The following is a 15,601-nucleotide window of genomic DNA, read 5'->3' on the forward strand; positions in this document are numbered from 1 at the left end:
GCAGCCCTCTCTCGACGCTAACTGCATAAGATGGTGGCTATACATGACTCCTTAAGGGTGCTTACGCAAGATGGCTGCTATACACAGGTTCTTATGAGACGCCCTTGGGATGCTTGCGCAAGATGACAGTTATACATGGCTCCTTATGAGATACCCTAGGGATGCTTGCGCAAGATAGCGGCTGATCTTATGGGACGGCTTAAGGGTCCTTGGACAAGATGGCTTGAGACGCCCTAAGGATGCTTGCGCAAGATGGCGGACACAAGATGGCAGCTATACATAACTCCTTATGAGACGCTTTAAGGGTGCTTGCGCAAGATAGTTGCTACTCTTAGCTTAGAGGCTAACGTGTCGTGATAGTTCGATTCATTAAATTTAGGGCTTAAATGCAAAATGTTAAATATATCGAAAACGGTGCACCGTAGAGCAAAACGGACAAAATTTTTCTGCCTAATACCTAGGTTCGCAGTATGAGGAACAAGAAAATCATAGTCTAATGATGGGATCAACGGTTCGGTTCCTACTTAGGCCCTTTGGCATTTGCTCTGTTTTAGCTTGTATTGAAGCGAGTCTTCGTAACATGATCAGGTCTAGCTATGGTAGAGAGTATAACGTACCGTGCAGGTTCGATTCATTAAATTTGGAGGCTTAAATGCAAAATGTTAAATATCTCGAAAACGATGCATCGTAGAGCAAAACGGACAAAATTTTTCCGCCTAATACGTAGGTTCGTAGTATCAGGAACAAGAAAAAACATAGTCTAATGATGAGATCAACGGTTCGATTCCTACTTAAGCCCTTTGGCATTGGCAGCTATCTATTTCTACAAGATGGTGGCTGCTCTTATGAGAAACAAGATGCCTTGAGACGTCCTAGGGATGCTTACGCAAGATGGCAGACACAAAATGGTGACTATACATAGCTCCTTATGAGACGGCCTAGGGGTGCTCGCACAAGATGGCGGCTACTCTTATGAAGAAAGCTAGCTTAGAGGCTACTGCGCAAGATAACAGCTGCTGTTATGCATGTGGTGGAGGGCAATTTGAAATTCTATGTGCTTAATCAACAGAGCACCCTGCTGCCCTCTTTAGCTGAAATGTGGTGGTGGATAATTTGAAAAATTCTTTTGACACCTATCATCTTTAAAAACAATGGCGACTATACATAGGCTGTTAAGGTCTTATCATTCTCCCCCTCCTCCTCCTCCTCCTCCTCCTCCTCCTCCTCCTCCTCCTTCTCTACCTCCTCCTCCGCCTCTTATGTCAAGGCATAGCTTTATATCGAACAAGTTTAAACCTGCATCGCGAAGGCAAGCGTGTGCAGCGATAACATTATTGTGCATGTTTAGACTTTCGAAACATAAGAAGAGTAGAATCAAACGCTGTACTCGATACGACATGTGATCAGAACATTGATTGATGCGTTCAGAAAAACAAAATAAGTGATCAAGACTAGAATCGAACAATGTACTCAATACATCATGTGTTTAGAATATGTCAGGGGATACGCTTGTTCTAAGAAGATCAGATTGAAACATAACAAGACTAGAATAGAACACTGTAATCGATGTTGTTAACTTCAACATGTGATCAGAACATTGATTGATGTGTTCAGAACACAAAATAAGTGATCATGACTAGAATCGAACACTGTACTCGATACAACATGTGATCAGAACATTGATCGATGTGTTCAGAACACGAAATAAGTGATCAAGACTAGAATCGAACACTGTACTCAATACAACATGTGTTTAGAACATGTTAGGGGGTACCCTTGTTCTAAGAAGATCAGAATGAAACATAACAAGACTAGAATCGAACACTGTAATCGATGTTGTTAACCTCAACATATGATCAGAACATTGTTTGATGTGTTCAGAGCAAAAGTACAATTTTGATGATTTGCTTAGTGTAAAATCAAAAACTATGGAAACACACTGTGCACATATCGCGTAGCTAACTCGCTCAGTAAGCAATATTGCAAAACTACAACTTCAATGATTTGCATAGTGTAAAAATCAAAAACACACTGTACCCATACTGCGCAGCTAACTCGCTCGGTAAACGATATAGCCAAAGTATAACTTCAAATTATTTACCTTCCATCATTCGTCTTGTGTGTAAAAATCAGTCGAACAAGTTATCGCATAAACATGGCTGAAAAAAAATCGTGATAGGGTATGGAACCCAGGGGTTACATCTTATCAGAAGGGCAAAAAGGATGAAAGGACTCTTCCTCCTCCTTACCGCACATTCCTTGAAGGGCTAATTGGCTGAAGGGCTAATGGGCTAAAGGGCTAAAGGGCTAATGGGCTAAAGGGCTAAAGGAGCAACAACCTCGTCGATCGCTATCAGCAAGAACGCTTGTACTTTGTTAAGTGTAGAAAATTAATCTTTATTTGTAAATGGTTTCATGTTCAGAACAAGGAATGGAAAATCCCCGAGGTGCGATGAGTTACGTTTTTCGAACTAGTGTTTGGAACACTGAACTTTTCAAGATGATAGCAGAGAGTTTAGCAATGTTCTGTTGTTGGATTTTAAATTCCGCGCTACAACATGCATAAGGTGGTAGCCTTGAGGTTTACCGCCGTAAAGATGGCAAGAGTGAGGTTAACAATGTTCTGTTGTTGGATTTTAAATTCCGCGCTACAACATGCATAAGGTGGCAGCCTTGAGGTTTACCGCCGTAAAGATGGCAAGAGTGAGGTTAACAATGTTCTGCTGTTGGATTTTAAATTCCGCGCTATAACATGCATAAGGTGGCAGCCTTGAGGTTTACCGCCGTAAAGATGGCAGCAGTGAGGTTAGCGACGCTCTATTGTCCTTCAAAGTGAGGTTAGGGTTCGTCAAGAAGACAGCTGTCAAAAAAGCACGTGGCTATGTTTATCTCGAGCTAGTGAGGTTAAGTTGGTAGCACTAAGGTTTAGGCCCGTCAAGATGGCAGCACTGCCGATGACAGGTGACGAAAGAGGGCAGCACGGTGCTCTGTAGTTTAAAGATGGCGGATGACAGCTGTCAAAAAAGCACGTGGCTGTCAAAAAACACGTGGCTTTGTTTACCTCATGCTAGTGAGGTTAAGTTGGTACTACTGAGGTTTAGGCCCGTCAAGATGGCAGTACTGAGGTTAGCGATTCGTTGTTGTCGATGACAGCTGTCAAAAAGCACGTGGCTTTGTTTACAAATCTGTCAAAAAGCACGTGGCTGTCAAAAAACACGTGGCTTTGTTTATCTCGAGCTAGTTAGGTTAAGTTGGCACTACTGAGGTTTAGGCCCGTCAAGATGGCAGTACTGAGGTTAGCGATGCGTTGTTGTCGATGACAGCTGTCAAAAAGCACGTGGCTTTGTTTACAAATTCAAATTTCCCGCGGGAGGTGGAGGAGGCATCTGGGAGGCCTCTGGCTGAGGTGGAGGTGGAGGTGGCATCTGGGAGGCCTCTGGGAGCCTGAGGTGGAGGTGGCCGCCGAACCCGCCTATTATACTACTTATTACCCCAGCTGCCTCACCTAAATTACCGGTACACACATCTCATCACCTCCAACATACCACCATATCATCATTCATTCCTAGAAGTAGAAAAGTGAACCATAATGCTCTACACAAAAAGAAAATAGACTCCCAGCTGATGAAATTGTTCACATTAGACTTTCAGCCTTTCACCATCGTTGAAGACAAGGGCTTTATTAGCTATAGTAATGCTCTGGACCCGTCGTATCAGATACCAAGTAGAAAAACTGTCGACGTCAATGCTACCTGCTTTGTATGAGCACACCTTCAATGTCGTGCAAAACAAGCTGAAAAGTGTGTCTAGGGTGTGTCTGACCACGGATTGTTGGATATCAACCATTAATGAAAGCTATATTGCTATAACGGCTCACTACATTAACGATGAGTTTTATCTTGATTCGGCACTACTTGAATGCTGTGGATTTGATACGCCACATACTAGTGTAAATTTAGCTCACGAAATTAAACGTGTAGTTGATGAATGGGACTTAAGTGACAAAGTACTGATAGTAGTAAGTGACAATGCTGCTAATATTACCGGTGCTATTGTTAATGAGCTCAAATGGAAACATTTCGGTTGCTACGCTCGTTCTTTAAATTTAATAGTGCAGAATGCACTACACACAGTGCAGGAAACGCGTGATAAGGTGAAGAAAATTGTATCACATTTTAAGAGGAGTACAGCAGCTAGTGAGAAACTCGGGAGTCGCGCAGCCTAAACGATTGCTGCAGGAGGTACCAACCAGATGGAACTCCACATTTTACATGCTGCAACGTATCACACTGTTTCAAGAGGCGGTGAAAAGCTCATTAGCTTTAATAGATAGAGACCACCCCGTACTTTCATCAGAAGAATGGGACTTATGTACCCAGTTGTGTAGGGTTTTGAAACCTTTTGAGGAAGTAACTACGAAGTTAAGTGCAGAGAAACATGCCACTGCGAGTCAGATTATCGTGTTAACGAGAGGTTTGTTGGCCGTCTGCTCGAAAATACAAGAAGAAAATTTTCTTCCAGTTACGAAACAGGTAGTTAGAGAGCTGCAAAGAGACATTGTAACAAGGATGTCCAACTTTGAAGAGAAAAAGGTAATATCCCTTTGTACTTTCCTCGATCCGCGCTTCAAAATGGTTGGATTTTCTAATAAAAGAATCGCCAAAAACGTAAAGAAACGCGTTATCGAGTTGGTTTCGGCTGAAATGAGAAAGGACACGCAAAAATCCATTTGTCAGAGATACGCTGATCCAGTAGTGCCTGAACAGACTGAAGAATTGTCAGTCTGGGAAGTATTAGAAAAGGAGGTCGCTTCATTACAACCAAGCGGCACTGCCACATCCAGGTCAATTATAGAAGTTCAGCGCTATTTGGAACATCCGATTTTACCTAGAAATCAGGACCCGCTGAAATGGTGGTCAGAAAATCATCATTTATTTCCGACAATGGCTAAGTTAGTGAAAAAACATTTTAGTGTCTTAGCAACATCAGTGCCTTGTGAGCGTATTTTCTCCAAAGCTGGGAACTTGATAAGTGACAGACGTACTCGTCTGAGTTCCGGGAAAGTGAAACAACTGATGTTTTTAAACGTAATTCTTCCGATGTCAGTTCATGATGGTTGACTGATTGAGAGTTTCATTTCCAGTTAGACATAAGTTCATACGTTGTTCTATTTCTAAATTTCATACTACACATTGTATGTTAATCATAATTTTGTGTAAATAGGCTCTAGTGTATGTTTTTGTTCGTTAATTATAATTTTGTATAAATGGGCTGTAACGTATGTTTTTATTTGTTTGTTAAGTATAATTGTGGATAAGTTGGCTGTACTGTATGTGTTTGTATGTTCATCGTAATTTTGTATAATTGGGTTACGTTGTGTGTTTTGGTTTGTTCATTATAATTTTGTATAGGCCTAACTGTTTGTCATAATTTTGTGCAACTAGGCTTTATTGTATGATTATGTTTATTTTAGTTTTGAGGAATTCTAGGGTGTGTGTGTTCGTATTTTATTGTTGTATATATGCTGTGTAATATATTTCACTTGAAGCTAATGCCTGTAATTTCTAATGTATTGAAATTAGCATGGAAATATCTCCATTTTTTCTTTGAATAAATATTAAGGGCTCTTATCGCAAAGTTAAGTGGACCTCACTGGTAGAGAATCTGGACATGAAGTTGAACAGTAGGCGAGCCTGGAATCTCCTGAAAAACCTCAGCGGTGACCCAACAAAACCTAGAAACTTCACCACAATTACAGCAGACCAGATTGCTACCCAATTACTCATGAACGGGAAGATTAAAGGTCGGAGTACACGGGAGCAACTGGAACGAACCCCAGGAAGTGAGAACCATAATCTCCAAGAACCCTTCACCTTGAATGAACTAGGGTCTGTCATCTCCACCTTGAAATTAAATAAGGCTGCTGGTATCGATGATATTAGAGTAGAACAGATCAAGAAATTCGGCAGGACTACTCTGCAATGGCTGCTTACAATGATTAATGAGTGTGTATCTAAGCTTTGTATTCCCAAGCTCTGGAGGAAAGCTCGAGTGGTTGCACTACTTAAGCCTGGTAAGGAGCCAAACGATCCTAAAAACTTTCGCCCAGTATCATTGTTATGTCATTGTTTCAAGATCTTCGAGCGCCTTATCCTTAACCGAATTAAGGAAAGTTCATTCCTCAACAAGCTGGTTTTCGACCTGAAAAATCATGCTGCAGTCAAATCTTGAACCTTACTCAACACATCGAGGATGGTTTTGAACAGCGTAAGGTAACTGGAGTTGCCTTTGTTGACTTAACAGCTGCCTACGACACCATCAACCACAGGAAGTTGCTGAGGAAAATTTACCAGCTCACTAATGATTATCAACTAACATCTCTTATTGGCATTCTCCTGCAGAATAGAAGATTCCAAGTATCTCTCCATGGTAAGAAGAGCAGATGGCGCGTACAAAAGAACGGTTTACCTCAAGGCAGTGTGCTAGCCCCTGTGCTCTTTAACATTTACACTAATGATCAGCCCATAATGGAACATACCAGGCTTTTCATCTATGCCGAGGATACTGCAGTGGGTGCCCAAGGAAAGACATTTGAAGAGGTGGAGGAAAAGTTGACTTCTGCACTAAATTCTCTTGGCTCTTACTATGAAGGCAATCATCTAAAGCCAAATCCCAACAAGACTCAGGTGTGCGCATTTCACTTAAGGAATAGAGAAGCTCGGCGGGAACTGAACATTATACGGCAAGGCAAACGACTAGAACATTGTCCAACACCTGTGTATCTGGGTGTTACTCTTGACCGAGCACTGTCCTTCAAGAAACATTGCCACAACACCAGGCTGAAAGTTAGTTCACGGAACAATATTTTGAGAAAGCTCACAGCCACCATCTGGGGAGCAAGCCCTCACGTTCTGAGAACCTCTGCTCTTGCTTTATGTGTGTCCGCTGCAGAGTACGCTTCACCTGTGTGGAGTGCATCCACTCACACCAAGGAGGTTGACATTGCAATCAACGAGACCGTACGTATCTTGTCGGGATGTCTGAAGCCAACTCCAGTTGACAAACTCTACCCGATTGTTGGAATACCTCCCCCCACTCTCAGAAGGGCTGTTGCTGCTGATGCAGAGAGGACAAAGCAGTCTAATGATTCTCGCCACCCACTGCATGATCACGAGGCTGTAGTCTGTCGACTGAAGTCGAGAAAAAGTTTCATCACCAGGACTCAACCACTGGTAGGTACACCTGAGTCTAACCGCATCACCAGGTGGAAGAGCATGCTGCCGCCTGATGCTCCTGCAATGGAAGAGCTAGCTCCAGGAAATGACCTGCCCTACCCTATTTGGAGATCACTTAATCGTCTTAGGGTGAGCGTACCTCTTTGCAAGACCAACATGCAAAAAAGGGCCATACTTCCAGCTGATGGAGACGCATCCTGCGAGTGTGGTGTAACACAAGATCCGAACCACCTGCTCATCTGTCCCCTATTAGAACATCCCTGCACTACACAGGACCTGATCGAGGCGAACAACAAGGCCATCGGAGTTGCTACATTTTGGAAATGTTGACCGGACACGGAATGATGATGAAGGGCTCTTATCGAAGGGAAGTAAGAGTTACTCTATGATTTGTTTACAATATGGCAGAAACATTATTTTGTCTTACTACACGAGAACATTTTAGGGATATAATAATATACGAGAATATCATAAAGCAATGTTTTGTGTTATTAAATGAATAAATCAGTGGGTGACAGATGATAGCCCTTGGCCACTCGTTGCGCATTGGCCTGCTCGCGTTAAGTCCTCCGGTTTTAGCAATAAGAGGTGGTAAGAGCGACTCTTTCAAACAACAATAGGATAAAACGTTTTGTCACGAATGTGAGTTTGTCACGACATTTTGGAGCTGTTACATTTGTGTCACTGTCACGGTTGTCACTGATACATCAAAGTCACGACTTATCCCACCTCTAGTCATAATGCCGTACCGTAACTAATATTGGCGGGCAAGGAAATGCATGTACTTGAAGGGTTTTGGCGCTATCATTCATTTATTAGGTGTAAGTTTGCTATATTTCGTATTTGAATATTATTATATCATTATACATTATACTGATACATCAAAGTCACGACTTATCCCACCTCTAGTCATAATGCCGTACCGTAACTAATATTGGCGGGCAAGGAAATGCATGTACTTGAAGGGTTTTGGCGCTATCATTCATTTATTAGGTGTAAGTTTGCTATATTTCGTATTTGAATATTATTATATCATTATTTTATTTTTAGACATGTCTTATAATAAAGTAAATTCAAATTAATTATATTTAAAGCATGCCTGAGATGGTAACCAATAAAGAGCATCTTTATAACTGAGGTCCAAATATTAGCCAATGAGAGCAAGAAGAGACGCTGGTAAGTCTGTCTACTGGGCGGAGCAATCTCGCTATAGGAAAGCAATAGTTCCACAGTCAGCACCTACAGATAGCGTTAGTGTTGCTCTATCTGAAAGCTTTGAAAATCAAAGGGAAAATACACAGAATGGACAGCGTCTACTTTTGTCTACGTACTTCGTGTAACTGACGCGAGCCCGAGCATTGCCGAAATGAGTCGAAAATAAGTAAAGCGCGGAATACAATAATGTCTTGTATTTGGAAATGATTAATGTTCTATAAAAGTAATTGAATTTACCAGACAATTTCTCGTTCACAAAATTTTAAGGGTACACGCTGTCTACCCTGTCTCCCCTGACGCTTCGCCCCTGTTTATCATATGGCAAATCATTGAGAATATACACAAAAACCGTACAAAAAGCATTGAGAATATACACAAAAACATACAAAAAAGCATTGAGAATACCCAGTTATATTCTAACCTCTAATAACTCTAGTAAGTCAGATCAGTTACCAGAATAGGCTCTTCTATCACACGCTCTCGCAATATGTTGGATAGTTTGAGACGAGGCACCACAGTTCCTCTTGGGGAATTGGATCTTGCCCCACTTGAACAGAGCTTCAGCACACACACCATAACTACAATGGATTAAGGATAGATGGATTCTTCTTGTCAGGCCAAATCTTGAGTTTGAATCAAGCAGAGGCGAAAAATGATGTTCTGTTCTTGGGGTCAACTCTCCCTTCCATTGGGCACTGGGGTTGAAATTAAATTCCAGCAGGTGATGAGAGAGGGGTCTCTTGGGATTAGAAATACTAAAATGAAAGGTCAAGTCAGGATTGTTGTTTATCTTTGAGCATTCTCTGAATAGTGATTGTGCTCTACGAAGTGGAGGAGGCATGATATTTTTCAAACAGGTAGCCACTGGATAGGAGTTGATGTCACTACACATCCCTGTAGCTGTACTCCAACCATTTCTGGGAAAGAACCCATCAATTTGGCAAACAAAATATGAACACTCGCAGCCGCTGATCCAGTAAGGAGAACATGGAAGGCACTGCAGCACCACTCAGACAGGACACCAAAGAGGAGTGAACCAAAATTCTAACAAGAAATTATCAACCACCGCTCTCATTGCCTTGTGAAAATAAGGACACAGGTCTATAGAAGCTTGAACCAATTTTTAATAAATTAAAAATATTTGAATTATAATGATTCTCAATTAGACAGTGATTAATAAGAATTAATTTAACATATCAAATTAAGGATCTCCTATCCAATGAATAGTAGATTAAAAATTATATAGGTGATCACTATGAATTAACCTCACGAATCAGATAAATTACAGCAGACCACTTCAAAATGAAAAAAGGTCAAGCAAGGGTGAAAATCTAAAATTAGAAGTCCCAATAAAAACAAACATATTCCACAGATAACATACGCCCAAATAATGATAAATTAACAAATTAATAATATGGGACAATGATAGCATCTACAAGGTGACAAGCCCACAAAGGAAAAAAAGCACAGGGAGAAAAATAAAATAAAAGGGCAGACAACAATAAAAAACATAATAATGAAGCTACACCTAATGATTCACATCAGAAATAAGGTTATTTTAAGACAAAATGAAACTTAAATCATAATTCAACTTCTAATAAATTAATAATAGTTACCTAATGAGAAGGTGAAATAAATTAAATTTGGAATAATTACATGGCACGAAAAAATTATCTACAGCGTGATAACAGATTGAATTAAACCTTTAAATTTTAAGAGGACTAATTCCATAAATTCATTTTTAAATATATTTTTAAGTAGCCAAAGGGAACCATGATGTATAAAGACACAACTTTTTAATAAGAGAAGTTTTAAAATTGAGAGACGAATCCAGATATGTATGAAGCTGAAGAGTGAATGATTCATTTTACACTGAAAAACAAATCAAAGGTGATCAGGCTAGAGAGGCTTTGTGCAGGTCTTTCAGGTTGACGCCATGTTGGCAATCTGCACGTCCATGAGGATGAGGCCCTACCTAAAATGAATTCTAATGTTGAAGATCATACAAACACAAATCCCCAAGCCATAGGAATTAACTAATGGAAGTTAAAATCCCCGACCCGGCTGGGAATTGAATGCTCGACCCCTTGGACCAAAGGCCAGCCATTCACCTATGGAGCCAGCAGGATTTCCACTAAACACTAAGGTTATAATAATAGCATCATAGATGATGCACACAGTTGAGCATGGAAGCCATGTTGTGGAAAAAGCATAGTTTAACACGTTGGGTGCCACGTGCCGCCATATGGTGTCACAGTGGTCTTCAAATTTGAGATGGCGTGACGCCATATGGCGGCACAGTAGAGTTTCAGGCGATGCACCGTAGATAATCAGCTGTGACATCTATGCACGTAAAATCAGTACTACGTGAAGGGCGAACTTCAGGGTCTATTCCAGCTATGTATTTTTACTTTATGCCACCATGTGGCGCCACAGTATTCTTCCGAAGTCACTGACTGGCCAGTGGTCATTGTCACAGGTGAAAGCGCGCCAGGCATTGTTTATTCGTCGTTTACGTACGTATTATCACTCAGTTTGTATAGTTGTGCAAAAATATAAAAAATGCAATATATTCGTAACATTTTAAGTAGAAATGGTAAGCGACTTGCAAAGAAAAGAATTAGTGAAGTGGATATTTGTGAATTACTGATGGATTCTGATGGAGAGGAAGATGTAAGTGTTGACGGCAGTGAATATAACGCTAGTGATGACGAGTGCAGTGACAGTGACAGTATGACGGATGTATGGAGTGAAGCATAGATATCAAGGATAATTTAATTAAAAAATACCTATTCAATACTTTCCACGTTTAATGTGGTTATTATCTACATGATTTTATGTAGACTTATTTAGGTCAAGTACATGTTTCACCCATTATTTTGGGCATCTTCAGCCTGTGTACAACCTTTAGGTCAAGGTTTGGGACCATTTTAACCAATATAAACATACCAATATATACAATATATACAAACATTAGTGAACTCTTAAAACGGGCAACATAAGTTAATACAGTTAAGTTTTTTGGTCCTAATCTGTCTAATTTGAAAAATGTCCAAAACTAAAATGGATCTTCTTTTTGGTAAAGAGGATTACATACCGGGGTTTATGTGACCCCTATATCATATCATGTTCTTGACGTACCGTGTCTGTTGACAGGATGTGTCGTCAACAATAAGTGGAGATTTGAACTGATTGTTGATTGTAGGTTGGTCAAGATTGAACATATAAATTTAAATTAAATGTGTTTTAACTTGGCAGTTCTATTCTGGTTAACTTAAAATGTTCAAAAATAAAATGAAATGGATCTTCTTTTTATCATAAGTCTTGAGAAAGGATGATATTAAAACTGGGGCTTATTTGACCCACGATTTTCATTTTCATATTCTTGACGTAACTAATATTTAAATGTGTTGTCATGCACAAGTGGATATTTAAAAAAAACGATTGTTAAGGCAGACTGGTCAAGAACGTTGTTGTGAATGAAACTGTTAGCGTCTTGACTTTGGGTCTCATGTAACGTCAAGGAATTGACAAGAGTACAATATTAAGCTGTTTCTTAGTTTTAGGCTGCTGCTTAATTGAGAAGGAATATTCTAGACACTTGATACAGTCTTGTATGAATATTGTTCCCGTTGATGTGTTGCTTGGTCTTTGGGAGGGATCTTAAGAATATTTGTTCAATTCATACTAGATGGACCTGTCTGTTCCGGCAGCACCTGTCTTATCCCCGGAACAGGCAGGTCCATCTAGTATGAATTGAACAAATATTCTTAAGATCCCTCCCAAAGACCAAGCAACACATCAAGGGGAACAATATTCATACAAGACTGTATCAAGTGTCTAGGATATTCCTTCTCAATTAAGCAGCAGCCTAAAACTATGAAACAGCTTAATATTGTACTCTTGTCAATTCCTTGACGTTACATGAGACCCAAAGTCAAGACGCTAACAGTTTCATTCACAACAACGTTCTTGACCAGTCTGCCTTAACAATCGGTTTTTTTAAATATCCACTTGTGCATGACAACACATTTAAATATTAGTTACGTCAAGAATATGAAAATGAAAATCGTGGGTCAAATAAGCCCCAGTTTTAATATCATCCTTTCTCAAGACTTATGATAAAAAGAAGATCCATTTCATTTTATTTTTGAACATTTTAAGTTAACCAGAATAGAACTGCCAAGTTAAAACACATTTAATTTAAATTTATATTTTCAATCTTGACCAACCTACAATCAACAATCAGTTCAAATCTCCACTTATTGTTGACGACACATCCTGTCAACAGACACGGTACGTCAAGAACATGATATGATATAGGAGTCACATAAACCCCGGTATGTAATCCTCTTTACCAAAAAGAAGATCCATTTTGGTTTTGGACATTTTTCAAATTAGATAGATTAGGACCAAAAACCTTAACTGTATTAACTTATGTTACCTGTTTTAAGAGTTCACTGATGTTTGTATATATTGTATATATTGGTATGTTTATATTGGTTAAAAAGGTCCCAAACCTTGACCTAAAGGTTGTATACAGGCTGAAGATGCCCAAAATAATGGGTGAAACATGTACCTGACCTAAATAAATCTATATAAAATCATGTAGATAATAACCACATTAAACGTGGAAAGTAGTGAATAGGTGTTTTTTATTAAATTATCCTTGATATCTATGCCTAACGTCATCTTCAATACGGAACAATAATGAGAGTTGTTACTTGTAATTCGTATGGAGTGATGCGGAAGACGATGACGATACCGATAGTGATATTATAGGTGGGGACGTTGCTGGTGCAAATGGTGTAGACAATCATGTGAACAATTATGCCTGGGGTCCTTGTGTAGGGGCACAGCAAGATATTCCATTTACAAGCCAGGAGCATCTAAATCTTCAAACTGATACTTCTACAGCCTCACTATATGAGTTTTACCAACTGTTCCTAACAGACGAAGTTCTTGATTTGATGGTACTACAAACTAATATCAATGCAAATCAAACAATAGCGTCTATGCATATTAAGCGGTCTAGTCGTTTGAAGGAGTGGGTAGATACTACAAAGGAGGAAATAAAAGTTTTTATAGGTTTGAGATTGTGGATGGGTCTTGTAAGAATGCCTTATCAAATTACTGGAGCCAGTTTTCTGTATATGGAAATAGCGTAGCTGGTACGGCAATGCCAAGAAATCATTTTCAGTTACTACTTCGATTCTGGCACTTTGGTCCCAACAATGCTTCAGCTGGAAAGTTGCACAAGATTCAGCCACTGTTAGATATAATACATATGAACTTCAAGAGTGTCAAAACTCCAGGTGAAAACCTCGTAGTTGATGAATCAATGATTCCGTGGAGGGGTCGTTTATCATTCCGGCAATTTATGCCTGGTAAGGCGCGGGCTACACCTACAAAACTAAAGTAAACGCTGGTAAAGGTACCTTGAATGCTCAGAATACACTGAGCATGGCTACTCAAGTTGTAATGCAACTTATGGACCCGTCTCTGGACAGTGGTCGCTTTCTCTGCACCGACAATTATTACTCATCAATTGAGTTAGCTGAGGTGCTACTGGATCATAAGACACATTTTATTGGCACACTTAGGAAAAATGGAAAAGGTTTACCAAAGGATGTTGTAAATGCAAAGCTTAAGAAGGGAGAACTCATTGTAATGGAGAATGGAAATGGATTGACAGTGATGAAGTGGAGAGATCAGAGGGACGTGCTGATTATGTCAACCAAATGTTCTAATGATGTAATAGCTACGGGCAAAAAGAATAGGAAACACGAAGATGTGGTTAAACCGAAAATGGTAATAACGTACAATAAAATGAAAGGAGGAATAGATATTGCAGACACACTTTCTTCATATCATACTGCAACGAGGAAAACCATCCGATGGTACCACAAAATTGCAGATGACATTCTTTTTGGTACTGTCGTTGTAAATGCACTGCTTCTGCACAATAAGACGCGGGTTACTGGACATCGGAAAATGTCTCTTGCGGAGTTTCGAAGGAACGTGGTCAGCACTCTACTTTGTCTAACTAACGACCCTGTTAGACGTACTCCTAAGAGAGAGAACCACTACCTTGTGGAAGCCAACAAGACGGAAGGACAGAAAAGTACCAGGTAAGTGTTATCAAGTTCAACATTATTGCACTTCTGAAGGATGTCAATACTAATTATAAAATTATTTTTTATTTCTTCCTTTCAATATTGCAGGAAAGCTCGAGGTCGGTATCGAAGCTGCTATCAGCAACCATGCAAGGTCATGGACAGAAAGGCTGCTGCTTCTGCCGCAGAAAGGGTGTCAACAGTCTGCACAACCTGTCCTGACACACCTTTCCTTTGTCTGAAGTGCTTTGAATCATTTCACAACAGAGGGTGACTGAAGGTTGATTGTTGTTTAAAGTCTAAAGCATACGTTGCAAAGCGAGTGTCACTGCCTGCCAATCGTGCCGAGACTCATATTTTCATTGTTTAGAGTTATCAGGAAACTGTTCACAACAATATGTAATGTAATATAAGTACTTGTTTTGCATTTTACTAGGTTTTCATAAATATTGCGTTAATTTGAATTAGCAAATAAATCTTTCGTATTTGAAATCGTATTGCACATTCCATGTCAAAAAATTCTGTGACACCATATGGCGTCACGCTATATTTTATCTTTCCTAAAAATTTATGTGACACCATATGGCGTCACACATGACCTTAGTATGGTGAGATAAAATTTACTTAGTACATCATATAAATACATCCCAAGATTATATAAACAGCCTACAATGCGTACAATTGCTTTGGCACCAGCGGAATGCAATTCAAAAACATGCCTGGCACCAGTGGCACTCAACGTGTTAAAAATATACAATTTCTTGAACGTTATAAAAAAATCGTATCTTCACCACTAATAATCATAGAACACCATTAAATTATTCGTAGATGTAATAACAATTAACTTGACATACCGTACTTGAGAATAATTTCACCCACTGGGCATGTTACAGCTGTAAGCTAAAACTAGCTATTATAACTAAAATAAAGAAAACTCACAACATGAATATTTTCGACACTAGAAAGGACACGAAGATCTGAACATATGAAAAAGTACTGGGAGGACCGCATGGCTCGAACAGTCCCTTTGAAGAG

Source organism: Anabrus simplex, chromosome 1 (assembly GCF_040414725.1).
Source record: "Anabrus simplex isolate iqAnaSimp1 chromosome 1, ASM4041472v1, whole genome shotgun sequence".
NCBI lineage: Eukaryota > Metazoa > Arthropoda > Insecta > Orthoptera > Tettigoniidae > Anabrus > Anabrus simplex.